Source organism: Bos taurus, chromosome 5 (assembly GCF_002263795.3).
Source record: "Bos taurus isolate L1 Dominette 01449 registration number 42190680 breed Hereford chromosome 5, ARS-UCD2.0, whole genome shotgun sequence".
Lineage (NCBI taxonomy): Eukaryota > Metazoa > Chordata > Mammalia > Artiodactyla > Bovidae > Bos > Bos taurus.
This window is the reverse complement of record NC_037332.1, coordinates 16,912,476-16,935,918: the sequence shown is the minus strand read 5'-3', so window position 1 is coordinate 16,935,918 and position 23,443 is coordinate 16,912,476.

Sequence of the window (23,443 nt, the reverse complement as noted above, 5' to 3'; positions counted from 1 at the left end):
TGTATAGTCTATAAATCGGAATTGAAATTACCTTATTTTCTGTAAGATGTTTAATATATAATGGATACTCAATAATCTATGACCCAGAGGGATGGTATGGGGAGGGAGGTGGGAGAGGGATTCAGGATGGGGAACACATGTACACCCATGGTGGATTCATGTTGATGTATGGCAAAACCAATGCAATATTGTAAAGTAATTAGCCTTGATTTAAAATAAATAAATTTAAATAAAAAAATAAATAATCTATTGCTAAATGAATACCAGAGCCAAAAAAGAAAGTGCATTTCAGTGCTTATTATTATGCTATATCTAGTGCAGAGTACTTCCCCAGAATAATAAAAATGAGGGCAACTGGAAATCTAAAAAATAAAATATTTTATCAGTACCATATTAAAATTTGGAATAAAATACCACATTCTCATTATTTCACAGTCTTATTTTAATCTGTTATCATATATCAATGGTATAGAAGCTATAAAAACAAGATCCTTTTCAAGTTACATAAAAATATTTATGTAATAGCATGATTTACAGGGGTATTGCAATATAATTTCTTGGACAACAATCTGTATACTACCTGAGGTATTTTAGCTATTAACTGATTGTTTTATATTTGTGATGTATCTGAAAATAATTATAATTGAAATTACCTATTTCCTAGATAAAAATCAAAGTAAATTCTTGAGAACATCATTGAATGTTCATAAATGGTTTTTTTGCTCAATGTATCTGCCTCAGTGGGATAGAAAAATAGAAAGACTGAAAGAAGTTTAAATTGTACTGTCCTTTTGTCATTAAATGTTATTTTAATATGTCCCCCCCTTACTTGTGTCTCATAAGTATAGACATAATGAAGCTTTAGGTTTGTTTCTGATGTCACAGAAACCTTTCAGGACAAAGAATAATGCTAGATTTTAAAAACAAGCTTTTTTTTTATTTTTAAAAAAGCCAGAATATTACAACAGCATTAAAAACAAAGATTGTTTTGATTTAAACTGAATTGTGTGTGAAAAATATATACAGTGTCCCTTGGTAAGGAAAGAGCTATATAATTTTCAAATCTAGTAACAAGCTATGTCACGTATTTGAAAAATGTGTCATTTCTGTGATGAGTTTATGTTAGCACAAGGTGTCAGATGGGTAGCTCTGGGGAGTGAAATACTGTTTGTCCACCTACTTCACATCCTATTTTTGATCTTTAAAAACAGACTGAAGTGATATGCACGTGTTATGATTCTGATACCTCTCCTCATATGCACTTCTTAATATTAGAAGGATACCAGAACAGAAAACTTTACATCAGCTGCAGCAGCAGTGCCTCTACAAATGCTACAGGGAAGGATTTAAAAAAAAATAAAAATAAAAATCTGGACTTCTTACACAAAGCCTTTATTTCCCAGACATTTACATTTCTTCTGCTTTGCCTAGAGATAACAGATGGCTAGATGGTGATTTGGGATGCTAATTAGGCTGCTGAGTTTTTCAGCTAAGCTTAGGTAGACACAGTCCTTTGAGGGCTGATTACCACTATGCCATTTTAAAATGTTAGCAGATAATCATTAAACACCCTTTCATAATGAACTTTTTATAAACAATAAAACCAAGATTAACTCTAAAATAAAAAAAGTATATTAGCAAGATAGTAATGAAATGTGCTATAGCATTATAAGAGTGATTTTCAAGTTTATTTAAGCTCTAGAACTAGTAGGTGAAAAAAAAACAAAACCCAAAAACCTACTATGTAGTATTTTTATGTGATTCAGACTCTCTATAATATGGTAACATATTGATGTCCACTGGCAGTGGACAGACTCTCCAGGGGAAGAGTTAAGAGATGGGAAAATTGAGTCTAACTTAGTTATCTTGAATACAACATTAAAAGCTGGAGGGAATGAAAGTGCACATTATTTTTGGTAGGATGTGTTAGGAAAGAACTAGGATTAGATTCATGAATAGGTAATGATAGTCTATACAAAGGAACATTTCTATTCAATTAAGTATTCAAGTTATTAATATACCACCAGGAATGTAAACTATATTTACATCAATACTTATTATATAGCATCTTAATTTTATTAATTGATCAAAATATCCATGTTACATGTGGAAAACATACAATTCAAAAATTAATACTTACTGAAATATACTGCCATTTTGTGAGCCCAAAACAATATTTGTAATAAATATGAACAATTTTTTCAAGGATTGTGATAAAATTATTTAAAATTTAAGTTTGAACTCAGATCTGAGATATTTATATATGCAGAGTTTTTGCAAAGTTAACACTGAAAGTAAGCCTGATATCTGAATCACTGCTGAATTTAGTTGCAGTATAAAACAACCTCAAGTCTGCCATACAGTGTACTTATCTGTCCAGAAACAAGAGCAGAGTAAAGAAGTTAAGAGCAAACCTTCTGTAATTAAAATTCTTGTTCAAATTCTGTTTCTACCATTTATCATCCTTGTGAAATTGCTCAAATTCTGTAACCCACATTAACTTCACTGTCCTCAAGTGACTTAACTCTATATGGCCTCTGTGAAAACGAAATAAGACAATTCACATTAAATATTTAGCACTCAGCCTAAAACATGGTAAATACTCTATCGATGATTCTAGGTATTATTATTATCATCATCATTTTTGGAGATGTGTGAGAGGTAAAATTATGTGTAAATGTAATATGAAATCTAATAGCAAGCACAGATTAGAAAAATAATGTTTTCTAGGATAGGAATTTTACAAAAAAAAATTTCTCTGATGATTTATATATTTAAGTTTACATGTTTGGTGGTGGTGTTCAAGAAAAATTAAAAAGAGAAAAATTTAAATATACATTAACTGGATTTGAATTAGGAAAAATCTTTCTTCTCAGTATACCTAGAAAACAGGCTATGTTTTAGTAAAATTGCATCAGACATACTGTGTTTCCAATATATGGAAAATTTCTGTGGAAAGATGTGTTTTAAATTATATTTCCCACCTTTGTTAATATGTTCTCCTTCTAATATTTGTGTTTCTATGTCAAGTATAGTTTAAGTAATATCTACTGAAGCAGAAACCTTGGAGATCAAATAGTGTTGATAAATAGTTTATCTTTTTATAACTTTGGAATAAATTCATCAAAATTAGAATATCAGGGATTCAGTTCTGCTTAGCAGCAGTGTTGTGTCTGTGGAGTTTAAAAGAGAATTTGTCTTCCAGTGTGTCATCTTTTATATAACAATATATAAATCATATATATGTAAGCATGCAAATATGTTAAATGCGTTAATATGTTTCCTATTTTAAGTTAAGTTAGTATATGCTACCACAGAGTTTCATTATTTCAAGTAAAATTTCACATGTGATCTCATTTTGTTTTCCGTAGGATTATTACCTGTGTTCTACTTTATAGATTAAATTTCTCTCAGAAGTGTAGCTTCAATTTGAAGATCATTGATACTCAGAGGAGCTAAATGACTTGTCCTAAGAAACACAGTAAATTATGGGCAGATCCACAATGACAGTCCAAATATTTTTAGTTCCAATGTAATGTACTTTTCTACCACCTGTTGTTCGTTTATTGTGTGTGTGTGTGTGTGTGTGTGTGTGTGTGTGTGTGTGTGTGTTCTCGCGCATGTATGCATTCTCACAAGGGATGTATTTCAAGTCTCTTAACTGGTGTACATTTGTCATACTACTATATTGTGAAATCATTTTCATGAATATCCTAAAGCTTGAGAAGATTGCTCACCTTCTCTTTATGAGTCACTTGATTACTCTCTATGCACCATCCACACGTCATGATATTTGTCTACTTCAATGACAAGAAACTTACTAATTTACTTCCTTTAAAAAAGAGAAAAATTAAAAATAAATAGCCACAGACTGATATTCATTTTAATCCAGGATTCTGAGTTAGCTAGTAACACCAAGAAACAATTGAAGAGTATGGTGTTTTTTAGGCAAATATCCAAAGCTCTTTAATTTCAACTTTTTTATGAAATTAGCGTAATATGAAAATATCTTGTCTCTGTTGCCTTGTGTTGTGACTGTATTTATAATAAGAATGTATGAAATGCTTATAAATAAATGACTGCTTACTTTGGCTTACTTTAAAATGGCTTTTACCATTTTAAAAAGTACGCTCCCAGTAAATTAGACCTGAGGTTTGGTGAATATGACAACTAGTAAGACTTAATCTTCTAAAAGTCTTCTTCTGACTTTTAGGGGCTTAAATTTAGTGCAGCTGAGGAGATTTAGACATGTTTTTGTGATGAAATGATTTAGGAAAATTAATGAGGAGTGTAGTAAATTTGGCATTAGGAACACTAATTAGTAGACTGCCATACCAGAGAAGATAAGATTCAAACTGTATCTGTGGTTGTGCAATGAAAAAAGAAGAATCATATTAAGGGTCATTTTAGATACATTTTAATCTGGCTCATTAATATTTAGTTAAGCCGTGTTTATTTCTTACTTGTCTGTTCCCTGAGAGGGACATATATTCTAGCTTTTCCCCCTATATTACAAAAAAAAATAATAATAACCATTAGATATAAAGGAAAATATATGGCTGATTTCCAATTGTTTTATTTTTTATTTCAATAATTCCAGACTTACATTAAAATTGTAACAGTATAGAAACTTATAATTCCCAAATATTTGCCAAATTTACTCTTTATCACATTTACATTATCATTTTACTCCTTACACACACACACACACACACACAAACCCATGTATAGACACACAACCACATTTCTTTGGAGAACTTTTTGAGTGTGAAGTGTAGATATGGTGTCCCTTTCCCCATAAATGGCCTTCCCTGGTGGCTCAGATGGCAAAGAATCTGCCTGCAATGCAGGACATCAGAGTTTGATCCCTGGGTTGAGAAGATGCTCTGGAGAAGGGAATGGCTACCTACTCCAGTATTCTTGCCTGGAAAATTCCATATAATTACTTCTCTGTGTGTTTCCTTAAAACTAGGACAGTATCACACAGGGAGCTCTACTCAATACTCTGTAATGGCCTATATGGTAAAAGGATCAACAAAAAGGCTAGATGTGTGTGTGTGTGTGTGTGTGTATACATATATATACATAACTTATTCACTTTGCTATACATGAGAAACTAACACAACATTGTAAATCAACTATACTTCAAAAACAAAAAAAAGGACAGCATCCTATCTAACTGCATACAATTATCATTGTCGGGATCAGCCCAACAAGGAACCGACCTGAGGGAGTGGTGCCACAGAAGAATAAAGAAAATAAGACTCAGAAATAAAGTGGGGACCAGGAGGCTGATGCCATTTGCAGGCAAAAGCCTAGATCCTAATCCTTGTGTGCCTTTTATTGTTAACTTCTACTTCCTTATTCCTGCTCTAGCTATATCCATTGTTTACAATCTCAGGCGGGGAATAAAGATATACAATGCACAGTCCTCAATGTCAGACCTTCAGGCCTTTCATGACTTTGTTTAGCCCTTTGGCTAGGGACACCCTTTCTCAGCAACTCCCTCAAGGCTCTGATTAAGGGAACAGTCAGTTATGGTTTTCCATCAGTCACATCAGTACTTCAACATCTTGTTTTCAAGATGTCTTTCCACGATGTATTTTTTACTGCTCCCTGCTCTTCACCTGGGGGTGATGAGAGAGTCATTCTTATTTTCAAAGAAGCCCCATTAATCATAGTACAGGCCTATGCATAGCATATTCCCTACAATCAAAATTCCTCATGTTTCTGTGTTTCCAATCCAGTCTTCAGCCACTTAATAATCATTCCCAGGACAAGTACTTTTTAATCATCTTTACTGTGCTTACTCATTTATTTTTAGAAATTGGATTTCCAAGCATAAGCTTCTACATAACTTCCAGCAAATGATGCCTGGCCCTAAATAGGACGTTAACCACACATAACACATTTCACAGAAAAAAAATCTACCCTGACAAGTAGAGTCTCTGAGCTGTCCATCCAAAACAATGACATGAAACCAATAGTCATCTGGCCAGAAATGACACTTCAGCCTTCATGAGTCTCATCTGTCTTAAGGAGGAACACCTTTCCTATACCAGTGTCCATGAAGAAAATCTATGCTAAAGCCTGTGCCCTTGAGCACAATAATGACAAGTAAGAAAGGTGATTTAGTCAATGCAAGTCTAACTTCTGCCAATAGGAAGAAGTTTCTTGTGGACGAGAGTATGGTAAATCTACTTCATTTTTATTCTCTCTCTCCTTCCATACACCCCCAACCTTGAGAATTTTTTTCATAATAAAACCAAAGGAAAATATTGCAAATACAAACAGTAATGCTCTCTTAAAGAAAGCTCCTTTAAAAACACAAGTACAAAATATAGCTATTTACATATATATAAAGCACATATTCTCAATTAACTGTAACATGCATAATTATATTTTAATTATGCACCTTATATAAATGCATTCTTCAGTAACAGAATATGTATCTTTGTCTATTTAACCACGATATAACTATTCACGTAATTTAAACGGGATACATTCTAAACACTGTGTAGCTTGAATAATTGTACACTAAGCATGTACTTTACATAAATATTTTCCACTGGTAAAACACCTTTCCCATATAAAAATGAGTATAATGCCCTTTCTCATAAAATTATACATAAATTTTTATTTGTTTTTAAGATAGGAGAGAGTACCTTTGTTGCAGGAAAGGGGGGCCCCTTCCAGGGCCCGAAACTGGGCTCTTGTCTAACACTTGGAAACAAATTGTCTGAGGAGACATATGTACTGACAAAGTAGGGTAAGGGAACCCAGGAGAACCGCTCTGCTGTGTGGCTTGCAGTCTCGGGTTTTATGGTGATCGAATTAGTTTCTGGGTGGTCTTTGGCCAATCATTCTAATTCAGAATCTTTCCTGGTGGCGTATGCATCACTCAGCCAAGATGGATGATAGCGAGAGGGATTCTGGGAAGTGGACAGACATGTGGTGTCTCCTTTTGACCTTTCCTGAACTCTTCTGGTTGGTGGTGGCTTATTAGTTCCATATTCCTTATCAAGATCTCCTGTCATAAAACAACTCATGCAAATGGTTACTATGGTGCCTGGCCAGGGTGGGTGGTTTCAATCAGTGCGCTTCCCCTAACAACTCCCCGCTGAGAGACTTCATACTCAAGATACTTCTTGGGAATTGGGGCGGAGGTCTCTTTCTTCTGTAACTTCTTCCTGCTGTGCATGGGTGTAGGTCTGCCTAGCAGAGCAGAAGTCTCTCTCTACCTGATCTAAGTTGGGGTGTTCCACATCTGAAACCAGCTTCCACCCTTGTAGTAACAGCAATTTAGTTTGAAACTGTTGGCCCCTCTCAGAGATGAAATAGGCAGGAGCCAAACAGAGACCTAACAGGATGGTCATCACTGGTCCCCAGAAACAGAAGACAACATTTGAGGTGAGGGTTGCAGGGTTTGTGACCCTTTTTGATTGGTTGGTGATGAAGCAACAGAGCTGTGCTCCAGGAATCTTGTGTTCAGTCTGAAGTTACCATCCTCCACCTGGGTGGGGGCTCCAGTTCTGTAGAAGAACTCAAAGACATTGTTATGCAAATTTCTTTAAGAAGGAACCAGGACTGTCTGGAGGCTATACCAACCTTTGGTCATTTCTCTTGTTTCTGTATCCCCTCCCTTCCCTAATTCGCAATTGTTTGAATCCACCCTTAGGCTTCCCTGATGGCTCAGAGGTTAAAGCGTCTGCCTGCAATGCGGGAGACGTGGGTTCGATCCCTGGGTCGGGAAGATCCACTGGAGAAGGAAATGGCAACCCACTCCAGTATTCTTGGCTGGAGAATTCCATGGACAGAGAAGCCTGGTGGGCTACAGTCCACCGGATTGCAAAGAGTCGGACACGACTGAGCGACTTAACTGTCACTTTCACTTTGGAACTCAGGGAAGGTCAAAGAGGCTGAATGAAACCTACATCCTACAGACAAGAAATGGAGAACACAGAACAGATCTCTACTCCAGAGCCCCACAAAGTTCTACTCAGTTTTAATTTAGGGAACTAGGCAACTATGACTGTGATAACTTCTTGTCAAAATGGAGCATAGGACTGCTTCAGCTTGGAGAACAGACACTGAATTGGAAGTATTTCTGAGTTCCAAGTTCTAGATCTGAGTCTTGTATGATTAAAATCTCTATCCCTTGGTCTGCCATTTTGGTGTACAGACCCACTTAGAAATAGTTGAAGGAGTGATAACTGGAATTTAGTAGACAAAATAAATCTCATTTCTTTTTAGAAGAATAGGCCTGAAACCCAGTCTGGACCTGGCACTTCAGGGGGACTTGTAGCCAGGTAGCCTGTTGCCTAGTTTTATAAAAAGTAAGGTTGCAGTTACTAGCTTTCAGCAGACATTGTTTTGAGAATGGTGGCATCCAAGCCTGACACGACTCAGAAAACTCAAGTGTTAGCAATACAAGGTCTAACCTGAAAGTACACCCATAGCATCGCCTAGTTATTTCGCAGAATACCTGAACCATAGTTACTCTATTTTGACTTTTAATTGTAAACTTTTCCTTAATAGCCAAAGCAGATTTCACCATTAATGACGTCAGTGTTTCTCTAGGTATGAGAAGATGCAAGAATTAGGACTCATAAAATCTTCTCCTGAAAAGATCTAACTATCTGAAGGTCTGTTCTGCCAGTTTTTCCCAGAGCACAGAGTGCCTCATTCCTGATTTTCACCCTGAACTCCTTTCAGGGGCGTTGAAAGTCAGCAGTTGCAGCGGCCATGATTTAATCTTTGTAGATGGCAAGTGTCAGTCTTCAGTTGGCAGAGCCCCTTTTTGCTCATAAACGTGACCATGATTTTGAGGGGGGCATTTCATGACCGTTTTATCCCATGGTGCTGAGAATGTCCATTCTCAGGTTTGGCAAAGACTTTGTTGACAGGCCACTCAATGTGCTGTTACTGGACTAGGCCGTAAAACAGTATCCAAAATTCTCTGGACCACCTGTCTTACTAGCCTCTTGGTCCAGGAAAATATTCCCTCTTGTTGCTTCTTCCCATATCTAGAGTTACACTGTTACCAACGTTGATCTCATATGGGACTATATATTATTCTATTAGATGCCTCAGACACACATTTGACAGTGTAAGAAACAGCAATTTTGTAAAAGAGGTGAAATACAAATAACATAGCCAGCAGTATTAGTAAAGTCACAAGTAAGACTTAAGTTAAGAGCTTCCATTAGATGTAGCCCAGTATATCTCAGGTCATCTGACTTAGTCTGCTCTGTAGAATCTTTATCTTCAGGGAAATTATATATTGGCACCATTTATAAGGCACATAGCCCAGTTTTCTAGTGTTACTAGATTGATTGTCCTTAGTATGATTTAATTGTTTTTAACACAGAAGAGACTTTAAGCCTAAATTACCATAGCCTGATGTTATCTATATAGATCCATCCCATAATTGTGGGAGATTTTTTCCTCCTTTGCTGAAACTATTCTTGTTGCTCTGATTGAGCTTGAGTAATTTAAAAAAAGGACAGAAATGGTATGGACCTAACAGAAGAAGAAGATATTAAGAAAAGATGGCAAGAACACACAGAAGAACTGTACAAAAAAGATCTTCACGACCCAAATAATCATGATGGTGTGATTACTGACCTAGAGCCAGACATCCTGGAATGTGAAGTCAAGTGGGCCTTAGAAAGCACCACTATGAACAAAGCTAGTGGAGGTGATGGAATTCCAGTTGAGCTATTTCAAATCCTGAAAGATGATGCTATGGAAGTGCTGCATTCAATATGCCAGCAAATTTGGAAAACTCAGCAGTGGCTACAGGACTGGAAAAGGTCAGTTGTCATTCCAATCCTAAAGAAAGGCAATGCCAAAGAATGCTCAAACTACCGCACAATTGCACTCATCTCACAAGCTAGTAAAGTAATGCTCAAAATTCTCCAAGCCAGGCTTCAGCAATATGTGAACCATGAACTTATTGATGTTCAAGCTGGTTTTAGAAAAGGCAGAGGAACCAGAGATCAAATTGCCAACATCCGCTGGATCATGGAAAAAGCAAGAGAGTTCCAGAAAAATATCTATTTCTGCTTTATTGACTATGCCAAAGCCTTTGACTGTGTGGATCACAATAAACTGTGGAAAATTTTGAAAGAGATGGGAATACCAGACCACCTGATCTGTCTCTTGAGAAATTTGTATGCAGTTCAGGAAGCAACAGTTAGAACTGGACATGGAACAACAGACTGGTTCCAAATAGGAAAAGGAGTATGTCAAGGCTGCATTTTGTCACCCTGCTTATTTAACTTATATGCAGAGTACATCAAGAGAAACGCTGGACTGGAAGAAACACAAGCTGGAATCAAGATTGCCTGGAGAAATATCAATAACCTCAGATATGCAGATGACACCACCCTTATGGCAGAAAATGAAGAGGAACTCAAAAGCCTCTTGATGAAAGTGAAAGTGGAGAGTGAAAAAGTTGGCTTAAAGCTCAACATTCAGAAAACGAAGATCATGGCATCCGGTCCCACCACTTCATGGGAAATAGATGGGGAAATAGTGGAAACAGTGTCAGACTTTACTTTTTTGGGCTCCAAAATCATTGCAGATGGTGACTGCAGCCATGAAATTAAAAGATGCTTACTCCTTGGAAGGACAGTTATGACCAACCTAGATAGCATATTCAAAAGCAGAGACATTACTTTGCCAACAAAGGTTTGTCTAGTCAAGGCTATGGTTTTTCCAGTGGTCATGTATGGATGTGAGAGTTGGACTGTGAAGAAGGCTGCGCGCCAAAGAACTGATGCTTTTGAACTGTGGTGTTGGAGAAGACTCTTGAGAGCCCCTTGGACTGCAAGGAGATCCAACCAGTCCATTCTGAAGGAGATCAGCCCTGGGATTTCTTTGGAAGGAATGATGCTCAAGCTGAAACTCCAGTACTTTGGCCACCTCATACGAAGAGTTGACTCATTGGAAAAGACTCTGATGCTGGGAGGAATTGGGGGCAGGAGGAGAAGGGGACAACAGAGGATGAGATGCCTGGATGGCATCACTGAGTGGATGGACGTGAGTCTGGGTGAACTCCGGGAGTTGGTGATGGACAGGGAGACCTGGCGTGCTGCGATTCATGGGGTCGAAAAGAGTCAGACACGACTGAGCAACTGAACTGAACTGAACTGAATAGAAAAAAGCTCAAATTTATGGCCAGAGTCAGAGCAGGCATTATTAATTGGCCTAGTGTGGGGATCCCATCTAGTAATATCACAGTGATCTGAATATGAGTATAATTTTTTTTTTAAATACATTTTCTCAGGGCCAACCAGTTAGAGTCGTGTAGTAGAGAAATTTACCAAGGTAAACCAGAACTAGACACAGGTAATTGGCCACAAACCCAACAATTGAATTGATTTCTAAAACTAGCATAGAATCAGGCCTATGATGTAAAAGCATTTGATTTATATGCAAAGGTCTAAGAAGTCAAGAAAACATAAATGATCATATGAATCAGGTTCAGTATCTTGGGCAAGATGTCTACCTCTGATGTCATCATCTTCTCATCCTTGTGTAGTGTAGTTTCTCCTGATAAAAAAGTCCCTCCATCCAGGTTGGAGACAGTCTCTTAAATTATGTATTTTTCCAGTCCTGGTTGCAGGTCATGAGGCATCTGATTTTCATCAAAGATAGATTACTGAGATAAGCTTCAGAAACAAACTTAGGGTGTTCTTTAAGAATTCAATGAAATTTCACATTAATATCACATAACAGCAAAGAACTATCCAAGAAATGAGTCTTACTAGCTCCATCGGTAGACCTCCATTAACAAACTGGGATTTAACATTTATTGAGACATCTTTTTCTCCCTAAAATTACCCTCATTCTTATCAAATATAACAAAATTAAGGCTAGCTTGTTTGCAAAATAAGTTTGTTCTCACTAATTTTGGTCTGATGATTTATATAACCATAATTTATCATAGAATTTTTATTTTGCTGAAACATTTATAGAATCTCAGACTGAACTTTTGAAATAAAACAAGGCTGGGAAACTCACACCAAAGGCTTATCACAGATTTTGCCTAACAAATCTAGGTGAATTCTTCCCTTTTTAAGGTCTCAAAAATTCCTTGAGATTTTGGTACCTGTTAGTGAGATAACCTTTCTAGATCATTTGATAAACTTACTGGAAACCTAAGAGTTTCAAATTTCTGGAGGAGTCAGATAAAGAGAAAATATAATTGTGTTGTTTATAACATAATTTTAGCAAATTATTTTCACAATTAGTTTGAGAAGAAGGTTTATCCTACTCCCGGTAAACACAAATTCAAACCTGTAATTTTTCAGATAGAAACCATAAAAGTTATAAGCATATTCGCTGGTTCATTCAGTCCTTTGTTAACTTTTGTGAAGTCATCAGGTTTTCCATTAGAATACCAGGACATATCAGAATGTTAAGAGCTCCATATAATTTCTAGGATATCCATATTAGTAATTTTACCATACATTATAACATGAGTGGATTTATTACTCATTTGATAATCTTTTTCATGTAATTTAACCAACCAAATAAACACAGTTTAATATTTTTCTTTGGGATGTTTCAGGGGCTCTCTGAAGCACCCCAAAGTTAGCTAGAGGTCAAAGGAACTTCAAAAGAATTTGATTTAGGAAGTTTTATCGAAAAGATCAATTACAAGCATTTAGAACATTTGGTCAGATTTAGTCAGTGTTGATGGGTGTATCATTTAGCTTCTTGATATGTCATAATAGGCATAAATACCAAGGCTCAAGGTCTAGTGAAAGTCAGCTCCACCATCTTGGACCTAGTTGGCTCTAACCAGTTTTTTATGGCTGTGTCATTCTTAACAAAATCTATTTATCTAACTAATTGTAATCCAATTTTAGAAAATCCTGATCATGCATAACTCTTTTTAGTATTTTTTCATACTTTTTTTTTAACTGAAAACATACTTCCTACTTTTCTTTAGCAACCAAGAACTAACTTTTATATTAGCATTTTATAGATTGGTGAGCATAAATACCAGTGATAATTTCTAAAACCCTTGCTTTCTTAGAACATTTTAGGATGGCACCAAACATTTATTCACTTACAGTCCCAAATCTCTTTAGTTTCTCTGTAAAAGGAAATTAGTATTTAGTAGCAAATGTTTCAAAATCTTATTTTATTTGGAAATGACCTAACTATTCAGTAGACTTCTAACACTTAGCACACTTGGCACAATCCTTAGAAATTTAAGTTACACCAATCTGGAGAGACTATTTTATACAGATATTTCTAAAGAATAACTATTCTTAATAGAGTTTATATAAAAGCTCATATCTCATTTTACATTTTTTTAGAAGTTTCTTCACTTGAGATAATTTCCTTGTTGACAAACTTGTAACAGATATAATATTTAACTTATATTAAACCTAGGTACAATGAAAATATTCCACTTAATGTTAATTACTCTAAGACATGTCTATATTACATAGGTCAACAAACAAACATTAATATCAGGTATTAATACTGAATATTTCCCAGTTCACATGAACCTGGAATTTATTGTTTAATTTAGAATTATTTGATTTGTAAGCACTTACCTTTTTTTAAGCCAATTAAATAGAGCTCATTTACAAATTAACCTCAAAAATATTACCCGGAGACAAAGACATACCAAGACATATTTAGACAGACACAGTGCAAGATCTAGCTTCATTTTCTAAGTTTAGTCATGAATTAGATATTACAATATAAAATTACTAGTTTATAAAAAAATAGTTGAAATAAATAAAAAATTTAAAGTCTTTTTCCTCTTTTCCCTCAGAGTCAGGAGTTAGAGATGGTCTATATAAGTGTTTCTGAGAGCCCTAGTCTCACGGCACAGGGAAAGAAAATCAAGTTCTATCAAAATGATGGCAGGTCTAAACCAAATGGTGGCCAGACAAAGCAAAATGGCCATCAAAAAATCACAACACAGAACACAGAGTTAAAACACACACATATAAACCTGGCAGTCCTCATCAGACCCTCCCTTAAATACAAGAATACAGTCTCTCAGAAAACCTCCTATAGAAACACAGAACTTCAGATCCAAGTACTAACATATCTCAGGTCTTCAAAGATTTCAAGGGAGGAAAGGAAGCCAGGTTGAAAGAAGAAGGGGGAGGAGGCGGGAGAGGGGGGACAAATGGGGTGGCCTTACAGATGTCTCCTGCCACCTTCAGATACCCAGGCTTTATGGGACTTTACTCTGGGCCTCCAGAGAAGGGAGGACTAGAACTCGGCCCTACCAGAAATCAGACCAGACCAGAACCAGAATTCGAGTTCTCTGCCAAGAGGATGTGATCAGTCTCCAATCCTCAGCTCAGGCTGAGGCCCTTTTACTAGATTCCTGTGCCCAGAACCAGGGGACTAGAAAAACAGGGAAGGATAGGAAGGGTTGAAGAGAGGAAAGAGAGAGGAAAGGGGAGAGAGGTCAATAAAGTCTCTTGTTCCTTACTGATCGGGGCACTCTGGCCAGTTGTCCGTGTCAGGAGGAGACCAGGGACAAAAGGGTCCCAGTTGTGGCCACTGGGTCTGGTCCATTGGTAGGCAAGCTGGCCCCTGAGTACCCCGAGTGGTCAGGATGTCAGTCTCAGCGAAGAAGAGTCCCACCAGAGTTGCCATTTGTTGCAGGAAATGGGGACCGCTTCCAGGGCCCAAAACTGGGTTCTTGTCTAACACTCAGAAATGAATTGTCCAAGGAGACATATGTGCTGACAAAGCAAGAGATTTTATTGGGAAAGGGCACCCGGGTGGAGAGCAGTAGGGTAAAGGAACTCAGGAGAACTGCTCTGCAGTCTCAGGTTTTATGGTGATGGGATTAGTTTCTGGGTGGTCTCTGGCCAATCATTCTAATTCAGAGTCCTTCCTGGTGGCCCATGCATTGCTCAGCCAAGATGGATCCTAGTGAGAGGGATTCTGGGAAGTGGATGGACTCCCGGTGTCTCCTTTCAACCTTTCCCGAACTCTTCCGGTTGGTGGTGGCTTATTAGTTCTGTATTCCTTATCAGGATCTCCTGTCATAAAACAACTCATGCAAATAGTTACTATGGTGCCTGGCCAGGGTGGGCGGTTTCAATCAGTGTGCTTCCCCTAACACCTGGGGAACTGATTCTAATCAGAAATCAGTTCATATATTATGTCTATTGTGCTTGGTGTCTCAGTCTACTACTTTGACTCTAATATCTGTCTTGTTGGAATATCTTAGAAACTGGTCATCTCACTCCCAATTTACATGCCATTAATTGGTAGTTACATTTCATTGCAAGAAATAAAGTCAAGATCTCAAGTGTGATGCTGCTTTGGATATTCTTACTGTTTGGGTTCACAAGTCTAATTCACAAATTTATGGCTTCATTGATAATAAAGTCGATAGGGAAACTATGTTCTTTTCTGTTTTCTAGACAAAGAAATAAAGCATTTCATATACTTTTACTTTAAAAATATCTCCTATGTATGGTGTTGAATGTGTTCAGAATCCTGACAGTAGTGGTGGATATAAAAACCTACACATAATAAAATTGCATAGAACACAATAAACAAACACACACAGATACATAGAAAAATGACTACAAGTAAAATGGAGCAAATATGAATAGATCAGAGTATTGTATCACTATCAATACTTTGGTTTTGATATGTCACTAAAGGATTGCAGTGTTACCTATTCGGGGAAACAAAAATGTGCAATGGAAATTCTTGTACTAGTCTTAAAACTGTGAAAATCTAAAATTACTCCAATAAAAGTTTCAATTAAAAAAAAAAACTTCATATTAAAAATTTTTCTTCCTGTTGAATGTAACTATGAATAATTTTTGACATTACATACGTATTTATTCTCTGTCATTTTGAAGTCCATCTCAAGGCATTTTATTAAATGTGTTTAGTTTGCAGTGAGACCTTAGGCAAATAAATATCATAAAATATTTAAATTTAATACCTGATTATTTAAAATAAAGCACAACTATTATTTAGGGAGAAAAACATATATATTTTTTGCCTTTAGCTTTGAAGGAATTTATTACATTGCTATTTGGGTTTGTTTTGGGGGAATAAATATGGATATTTTCTTTCTTATATTTTAGTCTCATTTCTCTTGCTTTTCCCCCCTTTTCTTTACTTCCCAACATCTATACCTCCATTCTAACCCATTCTCCACAGCACATCTAAAGTAGTCTTTTATTTATTTATTTATTTTTTTTAATGCAAAATCCTCCACTCCTACTCCATGCCAAATTTATCAGCAAGTTTTATGGCAAGAAGCAGATTTGCCATGAAGCTAATCAGTTTAAGCTTCAGGGTCTCTCAAATGCTTGGATTTCTCCCACAGCCTCATGCTTATTTTTATGTCTGTAATTTTCTATTCTATTCTTAAAGAGAGAAAAATATGATTATACTTCAAGTCTCATGAAGCTCCAAGTCAATGTTGTCTGTCATCTTAATTTCTAGGCTATTTCTCCCACTTTTTTAATTTCTCTATATTGCTTGTGGTTACCCTCCCAGTCTCTCATTTTCTTTTTTGCCTGGATTACACTATTGACCAAATTATCTTATGTTTCCATGGTCAAATAGGCTGAACCTCCCTCAGATTTCTAGTTCTAAACCTGTGGTCTTATTTGCACCCACAGCCATTTCCTATTTCCCTTCCTTAAAATTGGAGAAGCCCTTTTCTCTTTAAAGGTAATGACTTGAATCTTCTCACTTTCTCCTCTTAGTCAATTTGCTCAATAATCATCTATGTGTTCAGATTTTCCTTCAATTTAAAATTTTTATGTATATTTAAACTTATTCTGGTTTGTTTCTTCTCAAACACTGTAGCAGCAAAGAACTTGAAGGGCAAACAAAAAGTTCTTAGAATTCCTGTTCTTCATGCATGAAGAACGCAGTTACTGTTCATGTGCATAGACTTTCCAAACTAAACTGTGAACAATTCATATTTTTCAGTTCTCACCTCTCCCATTGATTCTCTGAAATTCACTCCCAAGATTATTAGTAATCTCTTTATGTTAAATGCAATGATTTTTCATCAACCCCAGTTTATGTTTACCCTTTGTCGTGACTGATTTCTCCTTCAAATGGTCTTCCTTTGGCTTCTGTGACAGCATCATCCTGGTTTCCTTACTGGCTCGAGCATTCCTTTGGGTTCCCATTTCATTATTCATCACTGAAATGTCCCCATACTCATATATTTAACAGACTTTATTTTTAGAGCAGTGTTAAGTTTATAAAAATACTGAGAGGAAGATACAGAGATTTCTCATATACTCTCTCCCTACCTAACCTGAGCCTCTATCATCAACATCCTCCACCAGAGAGCCACATTAGTAACAATTAATGAACTTAACATGGACACATCATTATCAAACGTCCCTAGATTACCTTCGAGTTCACTCTTCGTCTTGTACATTCTTTGAATGGGGCCATATTTATAATGACACATACACACCGTCATAGATTTATACTTAATGCTTTCACTGGCCTAAAAAATCCTCTGTGCTCTGCCTACTCATCCCATTCTTCTCCCTAACCTCTGGCAACCACTGATCTTTTGTACTGTCTTCATAGTTCTTTCCTTTTACAGAATGTCATATAGTGGGAATCATGCAGTGTATAGTCTTTTCAGATTGGTTTCTTTCACTTAGTAAAGTGGAGTTACAGATTTTCCATGTCTTTTTATTGCTTGACAATGCATTTATTTTTAGTGTTGCAGAATATTCTATTGCCTAGATATATCACAATTTATTCATTCACCTACTGCACATCTTGGTTGCTTACAAGTTTTGCAAATTATGAGCAAAGCTGGTATAAACATTTGTGTGCAGGTTTTGTGTGAATATATTTTCAAATCCTTTGAGTAAATACCAGGGAACATGATTGGGATCATATGGTAAGAGTATCTTTACTTTTGTAAGAAATCACATAACAGTCTTTCAATGTCAATGAATGAGAGTTCCTGTTGCTCCTTGTCCTTGTCAGCATTTGGTGTTCCCAGTGTTCTAGGTTTTGGCCGTTCTAATAGATACGTAGTCATATCTTAATGTTTTAATTTGTATGTCTCTGATGACATATGATAGGATACTTTTATACACTTATTTGCCTTCTGTATATCCTTTTTTATTTTTTTGGTAAAGAATGTTTTTAAGGCCTTTTATCCATTTTTAATGAGGTTGTGCTCTTACTGTTGACTTTTAAGAGTCCTCTGTATAGTTTAGAAAACAGTGCCTTATCAGATATGTCTTTTGCAAATATTTTCTCCTCTTTGTGGCTTGTCTTCTCATTCTCTTATGCAGAGCATAAGTTTTTCATTTTAGTGAAGTCCAACTTACTAGTCCTTTCTTTTGTGGATATTATATCTAAAAAGAAATCACCAAACTCAAGGTCATCTAGGTTCTCTCATATGTTATCTTCTAGAAGTTTTATAGTTTGTGTTTTATGTTTAGGTCAGTGATACTTAGGGGATAAATGTTTTTGGAAGGGTACAAGGTTTGTGCCTTGATTCTTTCTTTCTTTCTCTCTATGTGTGTGTGTGGATGTGCAGTTGTTCATGTACCATTTGTTAAAAAGACCATCTTTGGTCCTCTGCTTTTGATCCTTTATCAAAGATCAGCTAACTATGTTGGTCTAATTCTGGGCTCTCTATTTTGTCCCACTGTTCTTTCAACAATATCACACTGTCTTGCTTACTTAATTACATTCACCCTCATGATATCAAAGAGCAACTACATGCTTATTCATTTATTCAGCTGGTGTATGTTGAACACGTGCTTCGTGAGAGGTACTGTGTTTGGCACCTGGAATACAATTTGAAAAATAAAAGTGATATACTCGTTGTGGTTGTTCAGTTGCTAAGTCATATCCAACTCTTTTTGACTGCATGGACTGCAGCACACCAAGCTTCCCTGTACTCCACTAACTCCCAGAGTTTGCTCAAGTTCAAGTCCATTGAGTCAGTGATGCTATCTAAGCATCGCATCCTCTGCTGCCCTCTTCTCCTTTTACCTGTGATCTTTCCCAACACTAGGGTCTTTTCCAGTGAGTTGGCTCTTTGCATCAGGTGGCCAAAGTATTGGAGTTTCAGCTTCAACATCAGTCCTTCCAATGAATATTCAGGACTGATTTCCTTTAAGATGGACTGGTTGTATCTCCTTGTAGTCCAAAGGACTCTCAAGAGTCTTCTCCAGAACATTCAAAAACTTCAGTTCTTCAGTGCTCAGCCTTTTTGATGGTCCAACTCATTAACCTTAATCAAATAAATATAGGAGTAGATTGCTAAATGCAATCTGTGATCATTGTTATATAGGAAAATTACACTAGACCCAGTGAATAGATATGAAAGTTAGAATTGATATGGGAAAGGGTTTCACTGTGAACATATATTTGATATTAATTCACAAGCAAAAGTGGGAATTTACTTATTAAAAGGACGATAGAATATTTCAGGCAGTGATGGCAGCAGGATAAAGGTCCTGAACTTGCATATAGGGTTTTAAAATTTTGGCCATCTATCATGAATTGCAGACTCTTTTGTAATAGCCCTTTAATTTACTTATGGAGAATTATCGCTTCCCCTTTGTAAGGTACTAGCAGTGTTGTTGATCAAATTTCCTGCCTTTCACTTGCCAGGGAATATATATATAATCCAAGTTAGGCCAGTCTTATGTTCTCTTCTTGAAACATGAAATTTGAACATAATTTTTAAAATATGAAAGTGAAATGGAAGCTCATTCATTTTTGTATGGATACTGATATGGAACTGTTGAATTGATTATGCTGTGTAGATTCCAGACAACCACATTTTTCTGTTTTATTCTGTACCTGTTTCTCTGACCTTCCTGTTAGTTCTGTGAATACTCCCATATAATTCCTGTTCATTTCTTTTGCTGCTGAAGGTAGCTCAATTCAGTTTCAATTTTTTACATTGAAAGATACCTATCTATCTATTTACTGCCCGTGTGTTCATGCTCAATTGGGTGACTCTTTGCAACCTCATGGACTGTAGCCCACCAGGCTCCTCTGTCCATGGAATTTTTGGGGCAAGATTAGTGGAGCAGGTTGCCATTTCCTACTCCAGGGGATCTTCCAGACCCAGGTATCGAACCTGCATCTCTTGTGTCTCGTGCATTGGCAGGTGGATTCTTTACTGATACATCACCTGAGAAGTTCTAGTGATTTTATATATATATATATATATATATATATAAGGAACATTGAAGTTTTGAATGAAAAATTGGTCATTGTTGGTGAAATGAAAGAAAGGAGAAGTGAATCAAGATAGAATAGGGTCACAGGAAGGGATAGATATTACCTATTTTCAGTCCAGTTTAAGAATTAAGTATTTATCCTAAGATCACAGGTAAGGCATTGTTATAAAATTTTGTAAGTATTATAGGATTTCATAAGTATTTAGATGACAAAGCTTTCAGATCAGTCTTTCATGGTAGCACAAAGGAGAAGCGAACATGTAGGAGGACCTTGAGTGGTTGAAACCCCAGAGTGTCAGAGATGGCTTTCAGGCAAGAGCTCCTTAAGTCCCTGGCCTATAGACCAGATGATTAGAAATGCCATTTTGTAATGAAATGTGGAATAACAGTTTACAGGTTTAGATAATGGCATATTTGGGGTTAGGCATTGAATCTACTAAATTATTAGGTTTTTTTTGAAAGATAAAAAAAATGTTCATAAGGCATTGACTATTTATGCCTGAGAGCTGGGAAATAGTTTTGGGGATTATCTCCAGCCTAGACTTTTTGGAGTTCCAGATCTAAGGAACCAACTTCTTATTTGCCATCTCCAAGTGGAGTCCTCCAGTGCACCTAAACTTTGTGTTAAAAAGAAAAATGAACTCTGCACACCTCTCAAAAAACACACTCTATTCTTCCTTCATTATTGCTCAACTCAGTGAAATTTATTACCATTCACTTAGTTGCCAAAGCTATAACCTAGGGATTATAATTATTTGTTCTTTCTTCTATAGTTCCCATTTAAAAAACAATCAACAAAATCTCTCTACATTAAAAACCGCTCTCAAATTAAGTTTGATTTTATAACCTTATGTCATACCATAATTCTTTGCATTTATTATGCAATTGTGAACATTAAATTTTGCATTTTATTTGGAAGTTGAATAGGTTCCAAAGAGTGATATGTGTTCTCCTTTTAATGTCAGTCATTATTCTCTCTGATTTTACTATTGTTATTAGGTTGCTATATTTAAATTTAATGAAGCATTTATTCTCAATCAAGAAGACCATTGAGATGATACAATTCTTTAAGTCTGTGGTGTGAAATCAGAGTAATAAACTTTATTTGGTGTGAGATGAGAAATGATTGAATATGCTTCCTATTCATTAAGGTTCTTTTATTCTTCCTCTATGATATTTATAAGTGAAGTAAATAATAAAAGGTGTTAGACTTTTTTTCCCCAGTCTTCTCTGTGAATAAAGTGTTAAAGACAAAACTTCCTGGACAAGGACAATCTGTTCTCTTTTATGATTCCAAGGCTGCAACAATATAATACAGGGTTTACTCCTGACATCCCATAATAAAGTCAGTCTTCATCACAATAAGTCTTATCCTCCTAAATATGTTCTTTTTTTTTGTTTTTAAAGAATAGAGTAGAAACAAAATGAGAAAAAATACCATATGTTGTTTAATAAAGCCTAGGTTTTGAAATAGTTACTTCAAATACCAACATAGGAAATTCAGAAATTTTGTAACCAAATGTAGTAAAAAACTAGTGCATTATTTGTAATAAATAATATCCATGTGACATTTATTCTATTGTTCCTGAATTACCTAGGATAATTAAAAAAAATAAACAGGGACTTGACTGGTGGTCCAGTGGTTAAGAATTTGCCTTGCAATTAGGGCACATGGGTTTGATCCCCTGGGCTGGTCAGGAAACTAAGATCCCATATGCTGTGGAGCAACTAAGCCTGCATGCCCCAACTAAGACCTAACACAGCCAAATAAACAAATAACAGCAACAAACAAACAAAAAAGCCTGAAAAGGCAAACAAAAAATCTTATTTTTTATGCAGTTGTTTTTCATTTTCTCTAAGCAAACAAGCAAAAGCTATCCACATTTTGAAAATTATTCACCCAGTGAACTATCCTTTTTTAGTTAAACATCCTTGGACAATTTTACCTTTTAAAGTATCTTTCACATGCTAAGTTTTTCTTAGATTTGATCCATGAACCACTGTACCTACTTAAAAAAAAAAAAATCGTATTTCTGATTCTTACCCCAAACATACTTTAGTAGAATTTATAGGTATGGAACCTAAGAATGCATTTAAATAGTACTGTTTACCAATGCTTGTAGTCTTTTAGAAATGCTAAGATTCAGAAAAGGTTATTGTTTGGTCATTCAGAGAGTAAGACATAGAGTAATCAACAAGCAAGAAAAGGAGTTATCAAGCTTACATTGAAGGTGAAAGTGAAGTCGCTCAGTCGTGTCCGACTCTTTGTGACCCCATGGACTATAGCCCACCAGTCTCCTCCATCCATGGAATTTTCCAGGCAAGAATACTGGAGTGGGCTGCCATTTCCTTCTCTAGGAGATCTTCCCAACCAGGGATTGAACCCAGGTCTCCCACATTGTAGTCAGACGCTTTACCATCTACATTACTAAGAAAACTGATAAACGCTTGCTCCTTGGAGGAAAAGTTATGACCAACCTGGACAGCATATTAAAAAGCAGAGACACTACTTTGCCAAAAAAGTCCATCTAGTCAAAGCTATTGTTTTTCCAATAGTCATGCCATTTTTGTAAATCAAGTTTTATTGGAAAGCAGACACACCCATTTGTGAATGTATTGTCTCTGGCTAGCTTCATAATTCAACTCCAGAACTGAGTAGTTGTTACAGATACAGTATGGCTAGCAAAACTATCTAGCTCTTCATAGAAAAGTTTTCAAATCTCTGTGGAGTGTACCTAGAGTATTGAACAACTGAAGTAGATCAATTTTTATTTCTTCCTTTTATGACAAGTTTATATACAATGATACCTGTGAAATGAACTGAAAATAATGGCTGGAAAGGAAGTGCAGGCAGTGAAATTTTTCTTTTGTTGTATTTTATTTTTATATTAGTATCAGTACAAAAATAATTAAGTAAAAAGTTTTTGAACAATGAAATAATATATCATAATTCAAAAAAAGGGAAGAGTACTACTTCTACATTAAATTAATTCATTTTGAAATGAGAAAGTATCTACCTGTAATCAATCCATTACAGCCATCAGTAATAATTTCACAATATCATAATAACTCATTCTGAACGAACCCTGCTTCTTAGGGCTTCCCAGGTGGTACTAGTGGTAAGGAACCTGCCTGCGAATGCTGGAGATGCAGGTTCAATCCCTGGGTCAGAAAGATCCCCTGCAGGAGGGCATGGCAACCCACTCTAGTGTTCTTGCCTG